Source organism: Pelmatolapia mariae, linkage group LG15 (genome assembly GCF_036321145.2).
Source record: "Pelmatolapia mariae isolate MD_Pm_ZW linkage group LG15, Pm_UMD_F_2, whole genome shotgun sequence".
NCBI lineage: Eukaryota > Metazoa > Chordata > Actinopteri > Cichliformes > Cichlidae > Pelmatolapia > Pelmatolapia mariae.
The window spans coordinates 26,184,602-26,197,729 of NC_086240.1; the positions used below are offsets into that span (position 1 = coordinate 26,184,602).

General features: G+C 40.4%; 1 protein-coding gene across 2 annotated transcripts in view; it reads right to left on the reverse strand.

Moving 5' to 3' along the window:
- filip1b (filamin A interacting protein 1b) overlaps window positions 1-12,891 on the reverse strand; it is a 53,896-nt gene extending 41,005 nt beyond the window's left edge. For both annotated transcript variants that reach the window (XM_063495839.1, XM_063495838.1), the window contains exon 1: window positions 12,472-12,891. The gene's annotated coding sequence lies outside the window, so the exon portion shown is untranslated. The remainder of the gene's footprint in view (window positions 1-12,471) is intronic.
- Window positions 12,892-13,128: the final 237 nt, after the last annotated feature.

The following is a 13,128-nucleotide window of genomic DNA, read 5'->3' on the forward strand; positions in this document are numbered from 1 at the left end:
ATCAGTTGTTATCAGTCTTTTGCCAGCATGTGGCTTTCTCAGCCAACGAGGAGGCCGTTTTCACTTCATTCACTGGTAAGTGCAGAGCATAGAGTTACACACCATGGCTCATCCATTGGTTAGTGAAGTCCTGTTGTGAAGCCTTAAGCTGAAGTTTCTTGCATCATTTTGTGTTTATTTTGAAACCAAATGTGATGAACAGCAGTCCATCTCACTGTGAAACCCTTGACAATGAGCACAACCACAGTAATCCTCCAGTTTAACTTGAATAAAGACTCTTATTTACAAAAATAACCTCATGTTTTATTCAGAAGTCTGGAAACTAGCAGTAAAGTGTTTACTGAGGTAAACATGAGGGAGCACTGGGTCATTTTCCCACAGACTTCCACGATTTAAGCAGAAGTTTTTTATGCAAGTACTGGAGTCACCTCCTACTGGCCCCTAGAAAGAATGAAGATTTCAGTTGTTTGCAAATTAGTTTCAGACCCAGAAATTACATCCATCTTTTTATGTTGCAGAGCCAATCTACAGCATGTGATGATCTTACAGTGCTGAAACTGGCTGCAGTTGCGGATCAAAGCTGTCCTCAAGGAGCTAAAAAGTTAAAATCATAAATTATACCTGCTTCAAGAAAAAAGAAGTTTGAGTTTAGTTTTCACAAATATGTGATTTTTTCTATGTGATGCCAGTCATGTTTTTCTTCTTATTTCCCAGTGCTTGACCTTTGGGTTTGTTTGGACTGTTTGCTGCACTAGCTGATCCCCTGTGTAATGTCCCTGCTGTTCATCACACCGCTGTGTTACAGCATGTATAGAAAACCGATGCCCTGTGGATGAGAATGGACTGGGTTTTCCAGTACCATCCAAGTGGGAGGAAACCCTGGAGACAAACTATCTCATCTGGCCTGAGAATGGGTGGATGGGTGCATGGACGACTAGATGGATGAAGGAACAGATGGATGGATGGATGGATGGATGGAGGGATGGATGGATGGATGGATGGATGGATGGGGGGATTCTGATGACTTTTAACTTATTTTAGGGTTCTCATCAGTTTTCTTTGGTTCTGCTGTTTTTAGGACTAATCTATTAAAGCAATCACTGTGTAAGGTGAATGAGGGGAACAAACTTGCTGGATTTAAGCACCCAAGGGAGTGTCAAAGAGGGGGATTTTACAGTGTGACAACCTGGGTCATAAGGAAGCCTTTGCAGTATGTATCAAGGTTCAGATCACACATCAAATGCATCAAACAGACAAAGTCTCAGTCCAGATATTGGAGGACATTATGTCCCTACTTCAGGGTTTCTGAAAGAGTAAAAATAAATATGATTCAAACTTGGATAAGAGTGCAGCATGTCTACCTTTTAATATGATGGCAAATTCAAGGCTGAGCTCAGACAGCTTGCCACAACATCAACATCCCATCTTTCCCAGCGTGATCCATCTTGATGTTATCAGCTGTTTGATATGCCCTCCTCATTGCTACAGAAAAGTGTAGCCAAACAAATGCAGCGCTCCCCTCTGCTCCCTGTTATGCTGTCATGGGAACAGCAGTTGTTGTTATGAAACCAAACATGACGGCGGACGCTGGTCCCACACAGATTAGTGAGCTGAATTAGCAGAATGATCTCATGGTTCCTGTCTTATCAGTTGGCCTTGGGTTGCAAATGGAAGTTACGGTCACACTGTTACAAGCTGAAGCTGAGAATTTAAAGGCTAATGTGACCAGAATCTGCAACGGTTTTAGAAATCAGTTATAGTTTTTCCTCATTTTTCTTTCTTGAATGCAAATTCAAGTCGAACATTTGATCAAGTTTTCACAGCCACCAGGAGGGTATTTTAAAACAGCCAAAAAGAAATGAGGGATTAATCTTTTGATTTAATTGTGTTTGCTTTGGATCTGCAAAGCAATTTTCACCTCTGATGTCAAGCTATAAATGTACTGGAAACATTGGAGCTATTCCTAGAAGCAAATCTTTTCCATTATCTAGATACGTTTGCTGAGTCAAACTTGGAAACATCAAATTTTAGTCACTTCACTTATCCAGATAACGGAGTAATCCTACCCTATGGCACGGAGCCCAGGCAGTAAGGATTTTGGGTACAAGTTTCTGATCTATCAAAGGATTATAATGGAGAATTACAAGATCTAATAATGCTTAGTGACTGATTAATTCCTTACAACTACAAGACATTAATAAGAAACACTAAAGGCATGACAGAAGTAGCAAAATTTGTAATTTCTAGCTCTTTAAATCATTAAGGAGATACCTATAATCGACTGTTTGACCAGTTCTGGAAAATACTCAATTTATAAACTTCTTATTAACATATACAACTACTTTATTTGTAATTCAGCTGCATTTATAAATGTTTCGCACTGCTTAGAAACATAGCTTCATGCAAACTCTCACATCCCACCTCATCTTCAGTGTATCAGTCCATGTTTGCTTGTGGTGTACCTCAAAACTCTTTTTTTTTTAACTCTTGGTGAAATCTTCCAGAAGCATCAAATGTATGTACCACTTTTATGTAAGGAAATAAGATCTATTTTACAACACAAAGCACAATATCCCTGAAACAGAAGTCAAAAACATGATTTCTCAAAACTTTTTTCTGACTAGTTACTTTTTGGTTTTGCACCAGATTATGACTGACGAATCGCAGAAGAATCACCCCTTCTGAAACCCAAAGATTCCAGTTATTGGGAAATTAAAAGGAAAGAGACACAGAAGATGATGAAATAACACAATAAGAAGAAACTCTTGAGTTGTGAAAGCTGGGTTGAGATGAGATCTTTTTTATGAATTGCATGATTCGAACATTTGTTGGGATCCTGGTCATCATCAGCGCTGCGTTCACAAACCGTTACACCCAAACACATCCGCTCTTTCATCATAACAGTTTAGAGGAGACATATGTTGACCCATTTAATATCCTGTTAGGATTTGAAACAACTGGTGCAAATCAAACATCTGGATCGCCACTAAACTCTAATCAGTGGTTTCATGTTGCAGATTATGTTTGATAATTTTGAAAAATAACGTGCTGACGGACGGTTAAGCAAACAATTTCCACATCCAAAAATTTAATTATGCTGCTTTTTATGCCCATCCATTGGTTTTTGTTTGTTTGTTTTTTTGCTGTCTGTATGCACACCCAGAAAAAAGACAACTTTTTAAAATAGCTAGCAAAGCAAAGGGAAGGTCCCAGGAGATCTGGGCAGGGTCAGAGCATGCTGGGTACAACAACAGAGAGGAGGTCGAGTTAAAGACCTTCTCTGTTTAATGTTCAGCTCTGAAACACATAAAAGCGGGAACATTTTTAAATAGAAGAAGAGACGTCTGATGTATAGTTCAATCCTCAAAGCAAAATCAGAACCAAAGCAAAACCATGAAATAAATCCAAAGGAAACATGTGAAGGTTTGTAGCCTTTGTCAGGTCCAGCTGTGCCCTGAGGGGTCCAGTGCACAAACATTAAGGAGTGACGGAACAATATATAAGCTTCCTATATAGTGCACATCGGTCCAGATTTCGCAAATATGCAGACTTCATCTCTTCATCTTTTTTATGTGCAGAAAAAATGTTAAAATACGATACAATGTAAGATTTTAAAATGAAGGAATTTTTTGTATTAATTTTTTTACTTTTTTCTGGTTTTTTATTTTGTTTTACCTAGAATTTTTTTTATTGGATTTTTTTTTTTTTTTTCAAATTTTTGTTAGCCACCAGAAAGAGTAAGATGAGCGCCTTTTTCTTTCTGTTGTTTAAGTTTTACTAAACAAATACATTTTTGAGATTAAAACTCTCTTTTACGACAGTGTCCTGGGTCCAGGCAGTTCCACATAACCCACCATGTTTTATGCTATTGTGGGTTTATTCCTAAGAAGGTGCTACAGAAAATCTGTTTTCTTCCATTCAACCATTTTTCAAAACTCTTCATCCAGGTTAGATCCATTGAGGGTCATCTGTCAGCGCAAGGCTAACACAGACAAAACGTTCACACCAGCAGCAAATTTAGAATCACTGGTTAAAATAATGCGTACGTCTTTGGACTGTGGGAGGAAGCACCTGTAGAGAGCCCGTGTGTGTGCAGAGAGAACACTAACTAACACAGGAAGACCCCAGCTGACTGAGCACTTTTGGCCACTCCCACATTTTCCAAGGGGTCGCCACAGGGATGGATCCACATTTGTGATCTGGCATAGATTACACCAATACAGGACTGCCCTTCCTTCCTCCCTCTATCCTGGTTTGATACTGCCACGTGTACCGTGGTTTCTTTCTCCCACTAACTTATGTTCACTACTACACTACGGAATTGTGAAAACACATCTTTTTCTCTCCGTTTTGACCTTCCGTCTACACTGAGACGGCGTTTTTTGTAAAGGAAAATGCAGCGTTTTGAAAACGCTCTCCAAAGCGGATCCATTTGAAAATGACGTTTTCGCATCACAGTGTGGAGAGCGAACCTGGAGCCTTTTCGAAAACGATGACACATTTTAGTTATGTGATCTAGTCATGTGACCAGATAGCGGAGGGCATTATACAGCAGTTGTTTTGTTTGCTCTCAATTTTTACAGCCCTATTAAATATTAATATCTCTTTGTACATGCTCCAGATAGCTTTTCTTCAAATTCTTTAATTCTCACTCACTTTTGCAACTTTGTACTTTTGTGTTACTCGCAGCAACAACTCCACCTCATTGTTAGTCCACTTACAAAACTCGGTGCTTTTCCTCAACATTTTGCCGCGACATTTCAAAGAGCCGGAAAGTAAATAAACAGCAGACAGAAATGAGGCAGGTCGAATCGTCTTGCGTTGCACGCATGCGCAGTACTGGAGTGTAAGCGTCCGAAAACACTTACACAAACTCCTAAACACAAACTTAACAATGTAGTGTGTGCTGTACAGTGTAGCGAGGAAAGCCCAGACCTCTACATTGGAGAGACCAAACAACCACTTCACAAACGCATGGTACAACATAGAAGAGCCACCTCCACGGGACAAGACTCAGCGGTCCATCTGCATCTGGAGGACAAAGGTCACTCTTTCGAGGATGCCAATGTTCATATTTTGGACAGAGAGGACAGATGGTTTGAAAGAGGAGTAAAAGAAGCAATTTATGTCCACTGTGAGCAACTATCTTTGAACAGAGGCGGTGGTTTACGACACCAACTGTCTGCCATCGATAATCCAGTTTTGAGATCCCGTCCCAGACGCCTTAACGCCCACTCACACCATGGGCCATCTGACCTCAGGAAATCACATGATAGGATGGGGCTAGGTTTCACCATGAGCTCACCCGAAACCTTGGCTGATTGTGACCTACACCCGTTTTCATGCCTTGGCTCATGTGATTAGGTAGAGGATCATTAGGGGGTCCATTGTCCCTCTCGGGTGGATACTCCCACAGGGCTTAAATCTGGGACCCTCCACCATTTGACCCTAGAACTGAAGAAGCTTCTTGGATGAGAGGTGAAAAGTCTTCAAGTCACTTAAAGAAGTCCAGACGCTTTTCTTTCCAAGCTCCTTAGACTACAATGACCTGGATTACTGAGAACCTTCACAGACATCTGCTGTTTTGTGCTCGAGTTTTGGAAAGTAAAATTCCAGGATTTTCTCTCAATGTCATCCGGATGTGCTGGTGTGTTGTGTATGTACAGTTTATGGGTGCAGCTTAAATACGGATCCCTTTTTGTTTCACAAACCAACATGGAGGTGTCACACTACTGGGTCTGTGTAATTCTGGTTTAAGTTATATTATTTGATTTGTTGTTTTTCATGGGTTTGGGTCTCTTTAATTTTGTGTGTGTTATATTTATAGTTCCTAGTTTCTAGTTTTCTGTCTATGTGCCTTCCCTGTGTTCCACGTTTAGTTACTCTAGTCTCTGTGTTTCATGTTCCTAGTCAGTCGTGTCTCCATGTCACAGTGTCAAGTCTGCGTCTTTGTGAAGGTTTCCTGTTTTATTTTGATAGTTCCTTGTCCTGTGTTCAGTGCAATTGGTTTTGCTTCCTCCACGTCTCGTTATGTCAGATTAGTCCAAGCTGTGTTTTCCTCCTGTTTCCCATTCCCTCGTTACTCCGTTGTGTATTTAAGCCCTGTGTTTTCCTCTGTCTGTTGTTGTAATACCCTATGTGCTAAGTTTCTCCAGGTTTCTGGTTTCTATTATTCTTAGTTCCCTGCTCCTTGTTTCCAAGTGTTGAGTTCTTAGTTTCCATGTTCAGGGTTTTGGTTTTTGTAAGTTATTTTATGGAGGATTTTTCCCAACGAAAAAAGCTGCTGCTTTAAGTTTACATTCCACGTACAAGTCCTGCATTTGGGTCCTTCATCCTGCCTACTGCACATGACAGGATGCAACCAGAATCCTAAAACACTGAAGCTACACAATAAGGGGTACTACACCAATGAGTGACATCACTATTGCTATGTGCATCTTTTATACAGTCAGTGCCAGTCAGACCAACAAGCCTGCACCACTGCTAAACGCTTCTCACTGACTCTCAATGATTAAGTCAAAGTGTTTAAACAGACCAAATTACAGGAGACCATAGGGGTGGATGAGCAGGGTGCAGCATGAAGGTCCTGGGCAGGCTTGAACCAACCCAGCGGGGCTTTTCCCCCCACCGGAAGTAACATGCTATAATTAAAAAAACGTTTTACAATTACGTTCCCCTCATAATGATCCCATTACGTCTCTGGAATGCCATAAAACCATAACACAGTACATCTTTACTACTATTAATGTAACACAAGTATTTCTTTCATTCAGGGAAACTAATGGCACTTGACTGCAGAGCATACTTGCACAAACGTTCATGTTTTCCATTCATTAGCTGCTTATAGATATTTCAGTCTGGACACAACAAACCTTGTGTGACTGAAAATTGTTTTCCTGCTGCAGCATCTCCTCCCAGCTGCTGTAGAAACTGTGTCGGAAAGAGCAGAGCTTGTCTCTCAGCTGAGCGGCGCTTAAGCACTCTGGTAAAACATCTATTAAATTAATGCCTCCTGATGTACTGCTTCCTGAAACCAGCCTTTACTGGGCTGTGAATAAGGGAGTCATAACTCACTGATTCACTGAGCGAGTGTCTCACAGACGATCCTTTCATGACTCAGTAACGACACACTCAGCGTGGCTCAGTGGGTGTCGCTTCATTCCAGTAACTCATTATTGAAGCCGTCACTATACATCTAAATGACGCCTGAAAGCGTTTAACTGATCACACTTACACTTTAGTTCTGAAGTTATTATTTTGGCCCCACTTCAGCCTGATTTAAAAGGTTGATAATTTCTCTTTTACACACAGCACCTACACAAAGCTGAGCCGAGTCTGCTTTTCCTTATTCGCTGTCAGGTATCTCCTGCTCCAAATGAAGAAGTCAGCGTACAGCATGTTCAAGAAATCCCTGCAATCCCCTATGATGCCACAGGAAGTGGATATCCCTGATGATCCCATCTTAAATCTCTCTGTTTGCAAGAGACAGCCAATCAGAATCAAGTTGTCTCAAAGGGGGAGGAGCTAAAATGGCTTGTTTCAGAAATGACATGAAATGAGAGGTTGTACTGGATTATTTTGAACTGTGAATCATGCAAAGCTGCTCTAATAGATCCCAAGTGTAACAGCAGGACCTGGAAAGGAGATGATTAAGGTCACTTCGCTTTTGTTGCATTTAAGACAAATTTTGGCTGTTTACTCTGTCAACCAATCAATTTCAAGAATTCGAGAGAGTTTAAGAAGCCCTGAGTCTTTTCAGTTTTAAAAACTCAGCTGACTAGCAAGGGGTGCCTCAGAACCTCAGGGACAATACGTGTCAGTGTAGCCCAGTCATAACCAAACCCTGCTTTTTTAACTCAAGTGGGACCAAAAGGCACAAACTGAAAATCCTCCTGCACTAAATAAGACTTGAAACTAGAGACGGAGACCATAAACTCATCAGGAAAGTGTTTACTAAGCTCACACAGAAACCAAGTTAAGGACAGATTTCTTTTTGCCACCAGAGGAGTCACCCCCTGCTGGCCTTTAAAAACCATACAGGTTTTTATGCAGATTGTTGGCTTCATGCTGCAGAACCAGAAGTATGTTGGCATACTTTGGCATGCAGAGAGGAGCAGCCAGGAATCAAACCACCAACTTTCCAGTTAGCGGATGGCCTGCTCCTCCTCCTGATCATTGACCATCAAATCACTATGTTGCAGGATTTTAGCTCCTCCCTGTGTTTAGGTGGAGATAACAGTTTTGTATTAAAGACGTACCAAGCCCATATTAGAAGGTTAAAAGCATGGGGGTAGTATTAACCAGTGTTGGGTAAGTTACTTTAAATTAGTAACTTAGTTACATTACTAGTTACTTCTCTAAAAAAGTAACTCAGTTACTTCAAGTTACTCGTTACTTTCAAAGTAACTAGTTTCTAGGGAAAGTAACTTTGGTTTTACTCAGAATTCTCTTGTTAATGTGTTGCTTCCATAACTGGATACCCAGCAAGATTGCCAGTCTTCTAGCTTGCTTACTTGCCACAAGTGCACTGTGCCACCTACCAATAGAAAGGAAAAAATAATGTGCACATTTCCACGAGAGAAATCCCACGCCTGGACCGTCGTTGACCGCCACCATGATTCTAGCCTGCTTTTTACATCCAACACAAAAACTGCAGTCGTGGTGCTTTTGATTGTACTCAGAACTTGGAAATTCTGCCTTCTGAATAGGAAGATGTTGGTAACACCAGACTGCAGATGAGCTGCATACAGAGCTGGACTGGGACAAAAAAATCGTCCCGGGCATTTTGACTAGAGACCGGCCCACCATTATAGGAAAAATCATAAAGCCTTTGAATGAAAACAAACACTGTTGTGACAGTGATGTACACTGTTCTGATGGTATATATGTATCAATCTATCAATTGTTTGTTGTAAGACTCAGATAATTATTTTTTTAAAAAGCGAGACATTTTAAATGAGAATAATAAAGAAAAGTATTTCCTTGTCCCCCCCTTTCCGTGTTAATGCCCTACCTGGCCCCCTGGCAAAACTTTGCTAGACCCGCCCCTGCACAGTTACCAGCTGTCAGCTATGTAAAAAAAGGATCCTGGTGTTATTTGTCTCTCAGAAACAGTTACTAACTTCCCTTCAACTCATTCATGTCACCTAAAAGGTAAACCTGTTTCTCCATCACCTGTTCAGCTCTGATGATTCAGTAAGGACATCTCCTGGTTTCATCTGCATGTTTCTCTCTCACCAGATAACCAAACTGATATCATGACCAGCAGCTTTACAGCTGTGGCTCCAGCAAACATCAGCTGATACTAGAAATTAATATTGAATAAATTCTAACAACAGCTGATCAAGCTTAAACGTGCTGCTGTTGTTTAGCACAACATCCGCTGGTTTCCTCTTTCTGGCGCAAAGTGGGCGATAAACAAACACGAGAGAAAAGCCGATCAGCTGATCATTGATCAGTTTCGTGATTGAAGTAGAAACAGGAGAGGGAGGGGAGAGAATGAGAGAAGAAGAGGCAGCTGTGCAGCTCCAGCTTTGTGTCTTTTTCATTGTAGCTGAAGTCCGGGACAAACTGTGTTCCTTTTCACCTCAGTACGAAACGCGTAATATTTTTTCTGAATACCAGGCGATTCTGTTTTTTAGGGGACGGTTGGCAACTCTAATAATTAACCTTATGAACAAAATAAAGTTCAACATCAGTAACATCATAGCACCACCCAGCTGTATAGAAACTCCCTCATGCTAGCTAGCACGCAGTACAAAAATGTCAGCATACCGAAAATAAACTCCACCTAAACTTGGTTTATATCTGACTCCGATAGACTGCAGGTCATAACTTCTTACCTGAAGTTCAGTTTACCTGACATGCGGACCGGCGGCCGCCTCGGGTCTCTCCTCTTGCCTCCCTTTCCCTCATCCACCTGCTGCTTCCACCACTTGCTAATGTTACTGAATCTGTGGAAGCTCCGCGATATCCACCACACGAAGTAACGAATAACGAGCCTATCTAAATCCCAGTAACGAGTAACGCGTTCCTGGTTTTGGCATAATAACTAGTTACCGTGCTCGTTACCACAATAATAACGTAGTTACTGTAACGCGTTACTTAATAACGCGTTAGTCCCAACACTGGTATTAACCCGCATGTTTCTCAGCCAAACAGCCAAACATCTGGTTTGGAGATTTTTGTTTTCTACTTTTTTTCCCCCGACTTGCCATTTGACTTCTTTGCTACAACGTTAGGTTTAAAGAAGGTGGTGGTTTGAGTTAACATGCACCTCTTCACAACATTAACCCGGCACCAAAAACCTAAGAACAGCGATAGTGCCAGTCTTACTAATCCCATCCCGAGTTTATAACATAGCGAGGCCCAAGATTTACTCACATTGCCATCTGTCATTTTTCTTTTTGCTCTTTTCCTCTTTCAGTTCTCCAAGGTGGACCATCAGGTATCATGGGTCATCCAGATGTTTTTGATCTCAAGCTTTGTCTAGCAGCACGGTCATCCTTTTGTCCATTAAATACCTGAATTGTGTGGTTGGTTTGCAGTAGGTGTTTAGGTCCTACACAATCGTTTTCATAACAGTTCTTTCTCAACTGTTGATGGTGCAAATCTACTACACTGTTTCTCTGTGCACACATCTGTCCCCTCTACTGTTCGGCCAGATTTCCCATCAGAGTCGAGGGTTGGGGGATGCAGGGTGTGGTATGCTGCACAAACTGAACTCTGAATGTTATTTGTGACACTTGAGCCTTTCTGTGTCTCTGTTTTGTAACTCCACACGCTTTCTATTTTTGCCAGCTTCACACAGACATCTACTGCATCATCTGCTTCTGTCATATTTTCCATTTCTAGGTTAAAGGATGTTGTTTGTTGAAGAGATTGTGCAGACAAATTTATGATTTGGGGGTTATATTAATAAATCTATTAGAAAAACCTGGCATGGGATAAGAGTACAGTTTTTCTTTGGACATTTATTAAAGTGATCCGAGTGGGAAACCAGAGCATGGCCTCCCACTCTCCTTTTAGAGTCTAGAATTTGCATCATGAATGTGCAGTATGTGATGAAATAATCAAGTTTGGAAAGGAAGGCCTTTAAACCCGTTAAATTATAAACAAAAAATGTTTTACCGCTTTCAGTAATTCTGAGTAAGTTTAATGATTTATCATGAATTATTTGGATATGCTTTAGTTGATAAAACATAATCAGGTGAGGTAAAAGGTTCATGAGGAGGTTTATTAGCCTGTGAGCTCAAACCCGACCCCAACCTCATAAAAATGTGCTTCATATTTTTGTCTCTGAAGTCTTAAGGTAGTTGGAAATCCTTTTTCATTTTTCAGTATTAAAAAAAATCACAAAGCAGCAAATGTTAATTTGTGAGCATTTTTAACTGGATTTATAGCAATGACCTTAAATATTTTTGCCTAATAATAACTAATAATGTTATCATTTCTAAACTGAACGCACACACATCACACTTAGCTTAGATCACATTTTTCACTCCATTACAGATCAAATCCGCCGTCATGAGTCAGGCTTCCATAAATAGCTTGGTTTGAGTCACTGCTGATGTTTTGTTGACCCGTCCATCCACCCTGACCTCCTCCCTCAGCTGACTTTTTGGTTCTGCAACGTCATTTGTATGACTGAAGTTGCTGTGCATCGACAAGACACATTTTAAATATAACATTTCCACACTTCTGATTATTAGTATTTTTGATTATTTAGTGAATGAAGTTACAAGGAAGCAGAACACCAAGCTCGTCTGATTTTTCTCTGATGAAAAAACGGGAAATAATTCAGCTGCCAATAATATGGAACAACACCTCAAAACTACCTTAAGTAATTAGCTGATATAAACTACTGTAACAAATCTTTATTTTAAACTGCTTTATTTATTGAAATATCCTGATTTCTTTATTTTAATCATTATATTTGGATTCTGGATATTTATTTGTTGTGGAGTTTTTTTAATTTCAAATAAACATTTTGATAACTTCTCATACTGTTTACTTGGTGATATAAAACCTATATTTATGTCAGTTTTTCTGTTAGCTGACATTTAGTTTAGTTCAGATGATCTTGTCTGGATTTTTTTTTTCTTTAATAGCAGTTGTGATTCACCAACTCTTTATACAGATCTTTGGATCTTTGCATTTCTGAATATTTGAGGGAAAAGTATGTTTTTATATGATTGTCCTGTTTTTTGTATAATAACTGCAAACAATAAATAAATGAATAAATAAATAAATGCACAAAAAATTATAAATACTGTTTTGCTTCCATCAGTGTAAGGTGTTTCAGTAATGGGATACACCAATATATTTTCAAACTATCGGTCTATGATATTGGCATGTTGGCAAATATGATGGCACATACCCATTTCAGTAGTGGTCAGATGTTTTTCTAGATTTCTTTGTGACAAATCAAAACAAATATATCAAAACAAGCCAGAAATCAGAGTTACTCACCTGGTAGCTCTTAGTGTCACAGCTGTTCGGTCCCAAAATGACTCCGGTCCTTATTAATACTTCACTTCTTCTCCAGCACTCACCACACCAGCGTGTCTGTCTTCTTTTCTTTAAATCTTAAATCCAGCCTTCACTGTGTCTCCTTTTCTGCCAAAGTTGGAGCATGGTGAAGCTTTGTCCTCTCCAAGTTTGGGCTGTATGCTCACTGGCCGAGAGAGTATGAGTGAGAACTGAAGACAGAGAGAGAGAGGAGGGGATCGTGCGAGGGCAGAGATGAGAATAAACAGACTCTTTCTCTGAGCTGAAATAAAATAAGTTCTCTTTTTGCCGCAGGATGTTCAGCCTCTCTCTTTACGCCTGCTTGTTCCCGGTCATCAGCACTGAGGCTCTGCTCTATATTTAACCCGTGCTCTCACTCTGTGTTAGCAGCTCAACTGACTGACGGACTGACTGAGGCTCGTCCAAACCCCCAACAGCTGAGCTATCAGCCCTGACCACACCTTCTCCTCCTCTCACAGCCAAAGGACTAGGTTTGGGTCTGTTTGGCTTGAGTTTTGGTTTGTTTTGTTTCACTCTGAAATATTTTTATTCTTAACAGCATGAAACCCAGATGTTCCTGCCCCTCTGTTAATGTGACATCACTGTACTTGAGTTGAT